Consider the following 15,542-nt stretch of genomic DNA (forward strand, 5'->3'; position numbering starts at 1 on the left):
AAAGCAGCATCCAGATGGACTGACGGGTAGTTTCTCTCTCTCTCTCTCTCTCTCTCTCTCTCTCTCTCTCTCTCTCTCTCTCTCTCTCTCTCTCTATATATATATATATATATATATATATAGTATCTCGTAAAGCTATTGCTTTCTGGGCTAGAAGTCCCAGTAGGTAAGTGAATCTTGACACGAGTGAGTCACGTCATAGCTACCATTCCCGCTGTGAAGTCTCGGTTTTCTGTGGTGCTTCATCCTCGTACATTCTAGGCAGCCATCGCCCACAGAGCTCCACCCACCACTGCTCTTAGTTTTGGAGAGAAGGTCTCTGAGCATCTGTGGGGATTAACCTGATGGGTTAACTTGTGTGGGATGGCTCATCTGCAGTGTGGGTGGGACTAATCACTGAACAGGGAATTCTGGTTTATACAGACAGCAAGGGCTAGCACGCATTCATCCCGCCCTGCTTCCTGACTGTGGGCACAGAGTGACCAGCTTCCCCACTCTCTAGCTCCCTTGAGTCCCCTGTCACAATAAACTGTACCCTTGAACTCTGAGTCTCTATGAACCCTTTTGCCTGCGAATTGTTTTAGCTAGGCTTTGTAGCGACAGCAAGAGAGAAGAAACCAACACTCTTGGAACGCTGTAACCCAGGTTCTTGTATACATGCTGTAGGCACTCTCCTGCTGAGTGGCATACACACACACACACACACACACACACACACACACACACACACACACATATACATTACAAACATACGTACATACATGCCACATCATGGCAACTGATACTGTCATTCTAGGCCCAGCAAAGGAAGATAAAGTAAATTAAAACCGGGAAACAGAATCTTAAAAAGGCTTTATGTGAAGATTCCCCTAAACCAAAGAGTAATCCATAGCACTGCCACATGGTCCTCACCCTTTGGGGAGACTCCACTGTAATGAGCCAGACAGGCCAGAACATTCCAGTCCTGGATCAGGGAATTTTGAAGCCTGGTGAGAGGCCGGTGTGGGGCTTTGATGACTTTTGCAGAGGATGGGGAAGAAAGGCGCTGGCTTCCTGTTTCCCACTAGGAGATACCTCCAGCTTTAGGGTTCCCTCCCCTTTCTGCCTTTATCACTTGGGTCCTGGGACAGGAGCAGCAATAATCCTGGACAGAGCAGACTCACTGTGCTTCCCCAGACACATCAGCCGGGGCTGGTTGGGAAGGGTAGACAGAAGAGCCAAAGCTACTTAATTTCGTCAATGCTCGAGGGTATCTGCCTTTTACTTTGACAATACGGAGGCAGCTGATGCTCTTCGCGATAACCCAGGAACTAAGCTGGATCTGAATGGCTCTGTTACATCTTCCATACGTCCTCCTGGCAGGGGTGGGAAACAGCACGACTGTCCAGATAAATCACAGCCTGCAGCCCAGGCACTTCTGTGCGGGAACGGACTCCAGTCTTTTTGGAAGTGCCAAGGCCCAGATGAGCCTCAGTGAGTCTTGCAAAGGGAAGAAATTGAAATTGATTTCTCAGGGTAATAATTAACCCTAGAAAATAACTATGAGAGGTTGCTTATTAATTATTTTTGGTAATATACTTTGGGGATATTTCTTCTTTTCATGAAAGATAGAGACAAAAGCAGACACGTTTTACGATCATATAAAACGTTATTGGATTCATATTTTATAGAAGAGTGAAACTCACTTAATTTGCAAAACGTTCAATAGGAGGAGCAGGCATCTCCCCATCCACCACTCCACACTGCTTCTTTAAGGCTCCTAAATAGTCCTTTTTGAAGCCACATGGTCTTTCTCTTCTTTCTTTTTCATGCATAACTGTCTCTGAGCTTTTAATATATCGTTGCTATTTCGGTCTCCCATGGTTTTTCTACTTACTCAGAAAAAGAATGTATTTTTCATTTGAATAATAGTGTACAGTGCACTCTGAGGACACACTCGTTCCCTTTTTGGAAGAACAGAAAAAAGCAATTGCCTCCAAGAAACCTGTTACTATTCCATGTAACATACCTAGGAGAAAAGAGTCTGTAGAGATGGGCTGGTTAGCTTACAATCGCATACACCGCAACCTGCTAATATCGCGCACGCGCGCGCGCGCACACACACACACACACACACACACACACACACACACACCCTGAAAACTTCTTTATCATAACTACTGCTAACTAAAACTCAAATTAAATCATTTAGGAGAGACTGCTCCAAGTTTCTCAGCTGCTGTCACTGAAGCCGAATTCCAGTTATGAACAGACCAGAGCTTGCTCCACAAAAACTAAACAAGGGGTAAGATTACTCAAGATGTTTTATTTTTCCTCTTCCTTTAGTGGCTGGATATCTCTTTCCCCTTGACACAAAATTTTCCTGTGCAATTTATACTGTGCAAAAATTTTATTCTGCATCAATTTTCTTTTCTGGGCCATTTACCCTGTGAAAAATCCTGTACAAAATTGTATCCTGTATTCCTGAAGGGTAGCATTTTGTTTTCTTTAAGAGACAAAAAAAAAAAAAAAAAAAAGTGGTGCAAAAAGCTGGTTATAAGAACAACATGAAGCTGTTTCTTGAAGCATTCAAAATATAAGTTTTCGCTAATTAATTAACAAATTCAAGCTGGTTAAATAAAACCTCCTCCCAACACCTCCTATTTAATTGCAGTTTGGCACCAACAAATATATATCAAAATTATGGTATTTCCCCTGACGGGAAGCTCCTTCTTTGCACGCGCTGTTATGACTCTCTGCAGAGCGAGCCAGAATTGCTGACAACCTTGAACAGCACTACAGTATTACTATCCTTGGCAGGGAAGTACCCTTGCGGCAAGAGAAAAGCTGTAATTTTGACTGTCACTTCACATTACACTAGATATTATTTCACTGTATACACACGCACACACTCACAAACTCTTAATAGACTACAGTTTTGCACTGCCTGCCTTTCCAATATAAATGGCAATATAATACGAGCGAGCCGCCAATGGGATCCTGGCAAGAAACAAATGTTTTGCATTATGGAAAGCATCGTTGGAGGCTGTTTTTTAAGGGCTGTTTCATTCCTTTGCCCCTTGCTTGCACTTCTAAGACCCCAGCCTCAATCTCATGAGCCAATTGCTTTCGTGACTATGGAAAACTGTCCTTTTGTCACCTCTAGAGAAAGCAAAGTACTCTCCAACAAAATCTATCCCTGAAAATTCCAGTGATGGGTGATGAGGCCGCGGCATGGCCCTGGTGATAGTCTGGATGCTCTGATGCCTGACACGGGGATTTTTCCAGATTTTGAAAGGCACCCTTTCCTGAGCACTTAATTTGCTTTCTTTTCACAGAGGGGGCTTGGTTCATCTTCACGGACCACTCACTGTGGCATGGCCAAGCCAAACTGAGGAAACATAGCAAGGCCCCACGAATCCCGCCAAACCCACACACTGTCCCTGCCAGGGAGCAGAGCCTGTCTTTGCAGAGAACTGCTTGCAGCATATGCTTCCTTCTGCCTGAGCTCACGCTGAAGCAGATTGCGTGAGGTTCCCTGCTGGCTATTCTCCCTGCAGCCTGGATTTACAAGATGGTGCATTAATATTCCCTGTGTTTGTCTCAGGCAAGGAGTCCTGCGATGTCCATAGGAGCTTTGAATTAAGGGCTCCTGGGATTTGGGGGCACAGGTCAGAGAGATGAATACAAGAGCAGAGAAAATCAAAACTCCACCCAGAAGAGTGCCAGAAGTGGCTGGCAGTGGACAAGGAAGAAAAGATCCTCAGAAGGTCTTGTAAGGAGCGTCTTTCTCAGAAAGCTGGAAAATCGGAACTAAGAAAGGATGAGATCTAAGCATCTGTCTCTACATAATCCGCATCTTTTAAAAAAATATCTTCTCTTTGAAATTACAGCTCCACAAGAGCCTACCATGGCTTAGCCTTGTTTTACTGAACCCAGAGAACGTGTCTTCTGTTCTGAGGCTACATCTAGAACTTCACCCTGTCTGCTGACCACACCAAATTTAACAAGGTTTGCAAATGAACCAGAGTAAGTTTCCCACAGTGACACATTAATAATAAGTTCCTTATCCTGTCTATCCCAGGCCATGAATATGTAATGTTGGAAAATGAGTCCTTTTCACACACAACGGAACCTCAGACGTGAATAAATAAAAACTATCCATCACAAGCCTGTGAAAAATTAATGAGAGTTCAGAGACTTGAGGAAAAATGGGGACTGAGGAGAGATGGCCCAGTTCATAAAAGCATCCCTTAACTTTCAGGTGGTAAATATCCTCGCCCCCGCCCCTTGCCCAGTTGCCAGGTGAGGGTGGGAAATGACAGGCTGTATTTTTAAGGTGCTAAGATCCACTGCCCATCTTAAAGGGCTAGTTCAAACAGGCCACAGAGAGATCACCGCTACACAGACTTACACTCCGTAGCACCTAGACAGCCGAGCAGGAGTTGGTTTATTGAATAATTTCAAGTTCACAACCAGTTGAGAATTGCTCAGCTGTACTGAGAAAGTGGGACGAGTAGCACTACCGTGGAGGTTAAAACTTTTGAAGATGGGAACGCCTGCTTTCTGCATCCCTTTCCCTCACTGTGGGCACAAGGCACATGACAAAATCACCCATGTGCCTTCTGCTATAATTAGTAACATGATTGATACCGCTTGCTGGGTGCCTTCTCTCTGGCCAGCTGCACTGAGTGCTGTGTGAGAGTAAATGCCAACTCTCTCACCCACTATCCATCCATTTGAATCCAAGGTGACGAGATTACTGATGTCCCCAAGTCTGAGAATCAGAAGAGGATGGCTAAGTAGCCCCAAGGCCTCTACCTGTTCCAACTGTGGCTTGACAAGTCAAGAAGGATTGAGATTGAGAGCCAAGCATGAGTGAGGTGTAAAGCAATGACAGGTTGGTGTGAGTGGACACTGGAGGGAGAGCAGGAGCTGCTGGGGGTTGGGTACAATTCAATAAGACTGCCACATTTGTGGAAGATACTAAGAATCTGAATTCGAGTTTTAAATGTTTTCTGTACCAAAAAAAAAAAAAAATCCACAGCACAACTACAGGACAAACTGAGCTGTGGTTCAGAGCTTGATACCCTATGAGCATATACAGGGGGAGGAGGTCCCCCTCAGTCACAGTCATAGGGAAAGGGAGTAAGGGGAAAATGGGAGGGAGGGAGGAATGGGAGGATACAAGGGACAGGATAAGAATTTAGACATAATATGGATAAATTAATAAAATATATTTTTTTTAAAAAAAGAAAAATAGCAACTGGAAAAAAAAATAAAGAAAAAAAAAGAGCAGAAAACAAATGGCAACAGGACTGTGGTGATTAGCAGACAAGACAAGAATCCAGCTCAGCTGAAACACTGGCTGCAGCAGAGCTTCTTGGGAGATTAGGAGTGGAAATTTGTGGCTTGAAAATGACTACGCAATTTTGAAAACAAGTAAATTCTCCTGGGCCTGAGGCTGGTTTTGCACTCCAGATCCAATCATATAATTGTGCCTGGTAAAACGCCATCTTTGCTTGATTGCCAAACCCAATGTCCACTTGGACGTCTAGATCCCCCACAGCGTCTTGTCTTGAGCATGGCTACATCCAACACCGCATCTCCACACCACACTCTCCTCTGCTAGCCCTACCACATCCATCGTCAAGAACGGTTCCAACAGGACTTCACTGCTCTGTAAGACAAAACCCACATTGCCCCTCATCCTTTCTTCTCCATGCCCATCGCTCCGCTACCATTGTTGGTCAAATTTTACTGGCTTCACCCTCCTTTTAATACCTTTATTAGAGCCTTCCTGTTTCTCAGCACACGTGTGCTCAAGAGGTCATCAGCGCTTACCTGGGTGACTAGACAGCCAGCCTGACTCAATTCTTCCCCTTTCTCCTGCAGCTCTCAGAACGTTCTTCAAAAACCGACCATCCCACCACTCCGTTCCAGATTCCTCCCATGGTTCCCCACGGCTTGGATACATGTTCATTGAGTGGATAAGCTTTCTGAACACATCCCGTTATCTAGCGAACACGGTCCAGGTCAGGCTTCCTTAGACACAGATTTTGGAGAATGAGAGGGAAGGAAGTGGTTACTTCTAAATTCCACACACACACACCACAAAATCTTCATCAGCCAGGGGGAATCTTAGGAAGTGCATATATCTGGGGAGTAAGGTTGGGAAAGTATGCCAAGCATGATGTAAAAGATGAAGCAATGAATGAAAGGGTCTTCCAAGAGAAAGCTGACCAGTGTATCACTGAGCATTAGTTGTACGGCCATGGGTGCAAAGATGAAGCCTCATGGACAAACAGTACTAAATGGTCATCATGCTTGTCTACAGCAATGTTTATGGTGGTGGAAGTTAGCCTAAAACGCTGCTAACATCACAGGGAAACTCCTTTGTGACAAAACAACTAACGCACAGACAGGTAAAGTGAAATCAGCATCAGCATCATTACTGGTACTCTTGTTAAGAGCTACAGTGCTCTCAACATTCCCCATCAATCATACAAGGTGCATGGTGCTAAGCCTGTTCTCATCATTTAATGTTCAAAAAGTTTGGGCTCATCCGCAGGCAAGAAGGTCGATGCCATTACTACCTGCTATGGCTTGTGTATTCCTTGATACTTCTAAGCAGAAAAATAGGGTGTGTGTTTGCTTCCTTGGAATCTGCGTGGGCTCTGTTGAGTATTCTGCCCAAAAAACTGCTGCTGTACCAGCTTCTAAGCCAGACCTTTTATCTCCTGGGTTTGGTAACCCTTCCTGGAGCAGTAAGATGCTCCATTGCAGAGGTTCTCGGCCTTCCTAACGCTATGACCCTTTATTACGGTCCCTCATGTTGTGGAGACCCCCAAGCATAAAATTACTTTTGTTGCTACTTCCTAACTGGAATTTTGATACTGTTATGGATCATAATGTAAATAGCTGTGCATTCTGATAGTCTTTTCTGGATTGCGACCCACAGGTTGAGAACCACTGCTCTGCCAGAAAGAGGATTCCTCTAAGTCCTATCATATTGGAAAGGCCATGGGTAGGCACCTGGACAAGACTCCAGGTGAGTTCAACATCTTAGTCACTCTTGTGAAGGTGTCAGACATGTGGGCAACCATCTCAGATCAGTTAAACACACTTCCAGTTCATCCACCAGCGGAGTACCACTGGAGCAGAAGAACCAATCAGCTGAACCCACAACTAACAACAGTCCCGAGATGAATTAAGTGGTTACTGTCTTCCTCTTCCAAACTTTAGTACCTTTTCTCATGCAGCAATAAATTGGTTGAAATGCTATCATTCGGAAGGTAAGTTAATAATTGGCTGATTCACTCACAGTCTCTTGATTGATATGGATCTGACCCTTGGTTAGTCTGACCCAGCTGCATGCAATTTTTCCCCTGGGGGAAAAATAAGACAGGATAAAACTGTGCCAGTCCTAACTAACTTCACACCCCTTGGACTATATAAGCACCGATAAAAATGGCCTCCCCAGCCGGGCGTGGTGGCGCATGCCTGTAATCCCAGCACTCAGGAGGCAGAGGCAGGTGGATCGCTGTGAGTTTGAGGCCAGCCTGGTCTACAAAGTGAGTCCAGGACAGCAAAGGCTACACAGAGAAACCCTGTCTCGAAAAGCCAAAAAAAAAAAATGGCCTCCCCCTTAGCTTATATGACTTATTAGTTAGGCATAATAATAACTGAATAGTGCTGAAACTGCCTCTGCATCCCATCCCCTGCCTCTTGAGCCAGGCGCTCATGGAACTGTGTTCACTGATGAAAACAGTAATTTCCATGTGACCAAGAAGTAAAAGAAATGACAAGGTCAAGTGGTCACCTCTAACCAGAGGACTGTCCTCCTGCAGTCAGTCCTACCAGGAAAACAAGAAAGACATTGTTCGGCTGAAAGACCGCCCAGGCCCGCTTGCAAAATGCTGATTTTGAAGAACTGGGAGCTATGAATCTCTCCTGGTTGGTTCTCTGGATCCAAATGCTACAAGGACCTGGACAGATGACAGGCATGGCAGGGCTGCCTGGAGGACAGAAGAAGTTGAAACTTCAGCACATCGTGGTGATATTTGGATGGATGAGATGCTGGAAGCCAGAGCGACTTTATATGGGCCGTGGTTTCTGTTGACAAGATACATGCATTCGATCCTTCAACCTAAGCAAAATTCCCCGGACTGAAACAGATTTGAAAGTCAGGTGGATAAGGAAACCATCTGTGTGTGAGATAATTCTGGGAGTCATCAAAAGGTATCACATTAAAAATATGACTCCTGGAGACACACGACAGCATCTGTAGACCGGTCCCTGGTGACCTCCAAGAGAGGTCGAGGAAACCAGATTAATGTTGATCTGATAATTCTTAGTTTCATAATGCATTGCCCCAAGTTAAACAAAGCACACCCCCAAACTCCTTACTACCACCTTTCTCCCTCAGAGACAGGAAGCAATGTGACCTTGAATCTATTTGCCTTTCCAGGGTCAAAAATATTTTACCAAGTTTCATTTCTGCTTTTATTTTTTCTACCATGGAACAGTGTGGGCAACTTCAAGATTCACTTTGTTGGGCCAGAATGGCAGAAGACGCCCTCCTCAGAAGAGCCAAACTGCCCACAGACCAGATCCCAAACCCCCAAACGCCAGAGGCATCAGCTTAAAGGAAGTGATTTATCACTGATGTGAAATACTCATTTAAGAGGTCTGTAAAAAAAAAAAAAAAGAATATAACGATTACTTTGAAACTGGGCCAAAGTATTAGCTGCATTCAGAAAAGGAGCTACAAGAGAAGAACAGCTCTGGGGCCAGACATCCTTGTGTGGGAATCCTAGGACCAGTGTGGATCGTGAGAGTGTGGGTGCAGCCATGTCTCTCCACATGTGAAGAATAGAGACATCATCTACCTGAACTCCAAAGGAGTGTTCAGTTCCCGAGGGTGCACAACCAACACTGTGTTTCTGCTTCTTACAGCAGGGGCAGCAGAGGGTTTTAGAAACACAGGGCCTGTGGGTGTGGGCGCTAGTGGTTCGACTACCACTTACCAGCTGTGAGACTTGGGTAAGTTAAGCAGTATTTGTAACCACCTTTCCATGTGAACGTAGCAAAGCTGTGCTGGGTGTTGCCTGAGTAGGGACAGTGGTAGCACTCTATTATGGGGCAGCTATATTAAGGGTGGAAGGCATTTGTATTGTGTAAATTGCACATTATAAACGGTATTTATTCGCTGCTATTAATGCTGCACATTACACATAGACACTGTAAAAACAGTCTTTTCTAAATCAAGTTGGCAATATTTTTTTCTGTGAAGGGCAAGGCAGTAAAGATCTTAGTTTGTAAACACATATGGGCCTACTCACTTCTGTGTGTGTGTGTGTGTGTGTGTGTGTGTGTGTGTGTGTGTGTGTTTTCATTTGTCTGTCCTAGGTGCATGTATGTATATGTATGTGTGTTTACATATGTGTGTGCACAGGTGAATGCTGTCTCTCTGGCATTGGGATTACAAGTGTGCACTGTCATGCCCAACATTTTTATGCTTCTAAGATTGAGCTGAAGTCCTCTCAATTAAGCTATATCCAAAGCCTTCATTTTTAAGTATCATTTTTAAAAAGAATAACAATTGACAAACAAGCTGCTTTAGCCCAGGGTCTGAATCTGCTCACTGCCAGCTCTCCTGCTCTCAGATATGGAGGAGTAGATTTTTAGTATACCACGGAATTCTTACTCTATCGTCCTTGGAAGCCTAGGAGAGCTGCCAAGCTTCTCCAGAAGACTGGAGAGTCAGACACAGAGACCTTCCACCCTTGAGGCTAAGTCCCAGCATGGACTTCCTTGGGGCATCAGCTCCCCTTGCCCTGCCATCAGTCCCACAGGGAGGATGGAGAACAGCCCAAGTCTGGGGGGGTCTCATGGTTGAAGAAAGCTGCCCATAGAAGTCCCAGCCTTCATAGGGGGCGTCTGCTCTAAGCACTACCCTGTAGGCACATCCAACCTTTTTATGCTGGCGCACACTTGTCATCTACAAAGTTCACACTCGAGGACCATGCAGTCTAACAGCCAAACAAACAAACAACAAAACCAAGGGAAAAGAAAATCGTGCCGTTTTATGTATTTTACAGTTTCGTGTCGGGTTGCATTCTAGGCTATCCAGTGGCACGTGCACCCCTAGGGTAATGAAGTGGACACACCCCTGTACTTATGAGAAAGACAACATTTTGGTGACAAAAGACCCAAGAAATTCTGTCCTCTCCCTCCAGGGAAACACTACCATAATATCCCAACACAAACTGCTAGACAAAACTCCTTGAAAGGAAAGCTTAAAATCATGAGGCCTCTGTTCACGGCCATCTCAAGCATCAGAGCTCCAAGACAGGTAAGAGAAAATGTCCAAGGCAGCATGACAGTTTCTGAGAACTAATAAAGGGTATTTAGATTCCTGAAACATGCTCATTAATAAAATGAAGTTGATGATTTTAATGCTTAAGATCAAATATCACTAAAATGACTCACTCAAGTGAGAACTATAAGGCCATCACTTCAGCTCTGCCGAGGAAGTCAGTTAAAAACAGAAACCAATTTGTAAATGTGAATTAAATGGGCACTACACGCACACACACACACACACACACACACACACACACACACACACACACCTCTGGTGACAAAAGGAAGGAATAAAATCCTTACAGGTAGATGTAAATGTCTCCTGGCAGATGAAATGAAAAACTAATACAATGACATTTTTCAAATTAACTGCTGGAAAACACTGTGTGTGTGTGTGTGAGGGCATGGGAGTTTGTGCACACATGCATGTATACAGAGGGTGTCTTGTGCATGAGTGTGCATATGCAAAGCTATACATGTGGAAGTGAGTGTGTATGTGGGTGTATGTAGTTTTTTTTTTAAACAGCCTAAGCATTTTTCACTTCTGTTGGCCTAGGAAAGTATTTGTGAAAAGGATAATAAATAATTAATTTGACTGGCTAGAAGCTGCAGCGCCTTTTCTGCTTCAACCATATACATTGAAATGCTGTTTAAATTATAAGAGCAAATTGATTCAAAAAGGTTCCCATTAGCACGCTGGCAAACAGGTTTGAAGTCGGCTAATAAATTTTAGATAAAGATTTAGTCTTTGATGAGGACGCCGTTGTGAGCGTGCTGGTCTCTGAGCCACCAGCTTGTTAAATCAGTGGCTAATGTCTGGGTTTTTCCCTGTCTCATAACTCATAGTGTTAAACAATGTGTGTCACAGGACGGCTCAGGCTGTCAGACCAGAATGCCACCGGCATCATACTGGGGTGGCCACGCACAGGCCAGCAACAGCCTTACTTTGCTGGCCCCTCCTGAGTTACTGGTCCACTGAGGCTTACAGTCCATTAATCAAGGGTAATTAGGCCCACCTGTGACATAAGTGCTTATGCTCAGGATATGGTAGCAATCAAGAAAAATTCCTAATCAGAGCCCAGAAATAGAAAACACGAGGTTCTCAAATCCATTCATATGCACATGGTGTAGTGTATGAGCTCGTCCATATAATCTGTGGAATACTATGCAGCCATTAAAATTACCTAAATCTATATATACTAGTTTGGATGCACAGACCATAAGGAAATGGTAGAGCATCCACCCTTCTGTTTAGAAAAAACATAAAATCGTGTGTGTGTGTGTGTGTGTGTGTGTGTGTGTGTGTGTGTGTGTGTGTGTAGAACAAACACAGATGTGCAAGGAACTAGTATTCCTGCTTATCCCACAGTATGAGCACTGGGGGAGAGAGGAAAAAGATGGATGCTCAATGATTCCTATATAGGGGTCTACAGTTTCTGTAGTTTTTAAAATATTCAAGTAAGCATGTATTTCTTTGGTAACTGAAAAAGTCTTATACTAATAACAGCAGAAAGGCTTGTATATCTTGTGCAAAAACTGTAAAGCCAGCAAGTTATTTATCTGTCCTGTAAGTCTGAGGAAGTCAGTGAAAGCCGGGACTAGCTATCCACCCTCCCTTACACTGGTCTAACCATTAAACCAACTGTGGTTTTCATGAGAAATGTCTCCCATAGGCTCAAGTATTTCAACACTTGTCCCCAGAAGATGGAATCTTTTGGGGAAGACATGGGATCCTTAGGGGGTGGAGCCTTCCTATAGGAAATACCTCACTGGGGGTGGGTGGGCTTGGAGAGTTTATAGCTTTGCCCAGCTTCCTGTTTAGTCTCTCTGTCTATCTCTGTGGCTCTGTCTCTGTGGGGGATGGGGGTGTCTGTCCATCTGTCTGTTTGTCTCTAGCTCTGTCTCTTTCCCCACCCCCTCTCTTTCTTAATGAGTGTAGACGAAAATCCAATGAGCCCAAGTACCAGCGCCTGCCACCATGCCATGCTTGCCTGCCATGACTGACTCTGTCCCCCTAAGACCATAAGCAAAAAGAAACCCTCTCTTCTGTAGGTTGCTTTTACTCACGATGCTCTATCATGCAGCAGAAAAGTGTCACACCAATCCTAAGGATCTGTGGACAATACTGACCGGTGCTGGGAACAGCAGTGGCTCGGGGTCTTGTGAACGTTAAAAGCTCGCAAGGACCGCAGCAGTTGTGCACACTCAGCGAGCATTGCCAACATGGACTTAAGTGCTTATACAAGAGAGACATCTGCACAGCTTGATGGTTCCAGGGCTGCTCACAATAGCTAGACAGCGGGATCAGCCTGGGCATGTGTCACAAATGAAAGGACCAAGAAAATATAGACAAAGAATGGAGCATTATTCAGGAATAAAGAATGAAACCTGCCACTTGCAGGAAACCGGAGGACACTGTGCAGTGTCAGAATGGGTCAGACAAACAAAGGCAGGTGTTGTCTCTTATGAAAGAAAAGAGAAGGATGAAAAGCAGAATGTGAACCAAGGTCTGGTGGAAGCTGTGAAAGGAGCGAAATGGGTAGGAAAGAGGATCCATGCATTTCTCATGAAAATTAATAGTCTGTATAATGCGTTAAGTTACAAGGAATAGCAGAAGCAGGCGGGTCTCTGTGAGTTCAAGGCTTGGTCTACAGAGCAAGTTCCTGGACATCCAGGGCACAGAGAAACATTGTCTCAAGGAACGAAACAAACAAACAAAAGAAAAAGAAAGAAAAAAAAACCCCAACCAAACAAAAAACAACCTCAGCTGCTATCTCTTGGCATAAGCGACTCAGGGTGGACACTTTAGGCAGCACAAATTCCTGCTTGGCTACATCAGTAAGCCAGGCTGAGAAGACAGAAATGCACAACAGGAACGTGAGTATGTCTGATACAGTGGCACACTCCTATACTGCCAGCACTAAGGATGTTGAGACAGAAGCAGGTTCATGAGTTCCATGCTAGCCTGGGCCACAGAGTGAGACCAAGTTTCAAACAACTGATTACAAAGAATTCCACTTTATACCTATCAAGTCCCTACCAAGTGTTAGTGGGATAAAAAGGAAGCATATTAAGGAATACGATGTTCTCAGTCTTGATTTCATAGGCTGTGTGTGTGTGTGTTTGTGTGTGTGTGTCTTCATTTGTGCACAAACGCATGTGTGCACATGCATATGGAAGCCAGAAGGCAACTTCACTTCCCCAAATGCATCCATCACTTTGAGATAGGGTCTCTCACTGGGACCTGGGTCTGGACACTTAGGCTACGCTTGCTGGCCCCAGGGAAATTCCTGTCTCTGCCTCTCCTGTACTGGGATTACAGGCATATCTCAAGACCATGCCCAGATTTCTGATATGTGACTTTGGGGTCAAACTCAAATCCTTGTGCTTTCAAGGCAAGCATGTTATTGAGTGATGCCTCCAGGCTGAGCCAATAGAAATGCATTATAGGGACCTGATTGTCCTTGTACAGTGGATCACCCCTATATTGACAGGTACTCAGGCTTTTTACAAAATATGAATGTGTAATAGTACTAATGTTGACACCAAGGTAAAAGTAGAAAATCCCAGAGCAGACTCTATCCTTTGTGAGATAGGAACTGGACTGAGGATCCCTGAAAACTGAGCAGAGCAGGTAACCAAAGTCACACATGCTTCCTATCAATTCCATCAGTGCCTGCTGGCTCCTTGGGTGTTGGTCTGTCCTTAGGAACCAATGCTGTTACTGACTATGGCAACAGGAAACTCAGGAACACACCTTGTGGTGGGCTCACCCTCCATCACCCTCATATAGGGCTATCCAGGAAAGTCACTGATACCTAACAATCACTTCCTAATTTTAATGGGTTGTAAAATAAAATATCCAAACCGTACACGTGGAGAAAATTGAAAGAAGGGAGTTGTTCATTTTTAATTAAGTTCTTAATTATAAAACAACAAAACAAGCAATTTTTGTATGGCTACATTAAGCATTCTACACTTCAATGGCACAGAAAGAATAACATAAAAGGTATTTTCTCCCCTTTCTTGCATAATGGAAAATTGGTGTGTGTGTGTGTGTGTGTGTGTGTGTGTGTGTGTGTGTGTGTGTGTAAAGAGAGAAGAATGAGCTGCACACGTGTCAAGTGCTTCTTGTGTTCTGAGCACTGGGGCTCAGCTGACTGCAGGTGGTCCAGGCAGTGGGGGTGATTTACTCCTGACTGATAAGGAATCTGAAGTGAGAGGAAACCAATGTGGCACAGAAACCGCATGTGTGTGCTTCCTGGGCTCCAGAGGTTCATGTGAGCAGAGCAGAGCCGAGACGCTGCAACGGTGCTCCAGTCTTGTGGTCATGCCCTTCCTTTGGCTGAAAGGGACAGCAAAGGCAGAAACTGAGTAAGTAGGGTCCCACTGACTTGGGCTTTGGGGGGCATGCAGGTGTAGGCTTTTCTAGTTACCTCTTTAGTCATCATCACAAGTCTCCACAGATGACACGAGGCTGGGGCAGAGTGGGCGGGGATCCAGAAGCACACTATGGATGGACACTAACGTGAGACTTTCATATGGTGACCACATATCACAAACCATGTGTCTCTTGACTTGTCCCTCTTTTTTTTTGAAGCGCGAAAGTCCTTCTTAGATCCCGTTTTGTTTAAAAACTTAGGGCAGGTCACACTTGGTCCTTCAACCACGATCTGTGGATCCCTTCCATTAAAGCAACAAGAGAGGGCAATTTGTTTGCCCAAAAGGGTCATCTGGGACTCATATTTTTAAACCTACAAGAGTAAGTTCTGACGCCTTAGTGGCTCCTCTGTACAAAGGGAGCCATCACAGGTATCTCATCAATTCGTTTTGAAAATTAAAGATTGTATTGGGCCCAGCATGGTACTGGATAGGTGATGGACCACTTAGGTGGCAGGTCACTTCTGGAGTTGCTATCCACACTGAGACCTGAGGAGGCAGCAGTGAGAACAGCAACCCAGCTTGGAGACCCCGCTGATGGTGTTCCAGGCATAGGATTCCCAGTGCGGGAGCTTCGCAGTTCCTACCATGTCCTCATCCATCATCCACATATGCAGCTACGTCCTTAGACTGGATACCACCCCAAACACAGGAGCATATTCTAAACATAAATCCAAGGTCAAGGTTGAGCATGTTGTAAAATCTGGGTGCCTGCTTCACAGAAGGTGCCTTCTGGCTGAGTCCTGACTCAGCAG

At 44.7% G+C, this 15,542-nt stretch overlaps 1 protein-coding gene across 3 annotated transcripts in view; it reads right to left on the reverse strand.

Moving 5' to 3' along the window:
• The window catches only part of WWOX (WW domain containing oxidoreductase), a 918,103-nt gene that overhangs the window by 762,841 nt on the left and 139,720 nt on the right, over window positions 1-15,542 (reverse strand). The window lies entirely within an intron of this gene.

Source organism: Acomys minous, assembly GCF_964271855.1.
Source record: "Acomys minous genome assembly, chromosome: 14".
Classification (NCBI taxonomy): domain Eukaryota; kingdom Metazoa; phylum Chordata; class Mammalia; order Rodentia; family Muridae; genus Acomys; species Acomys minous.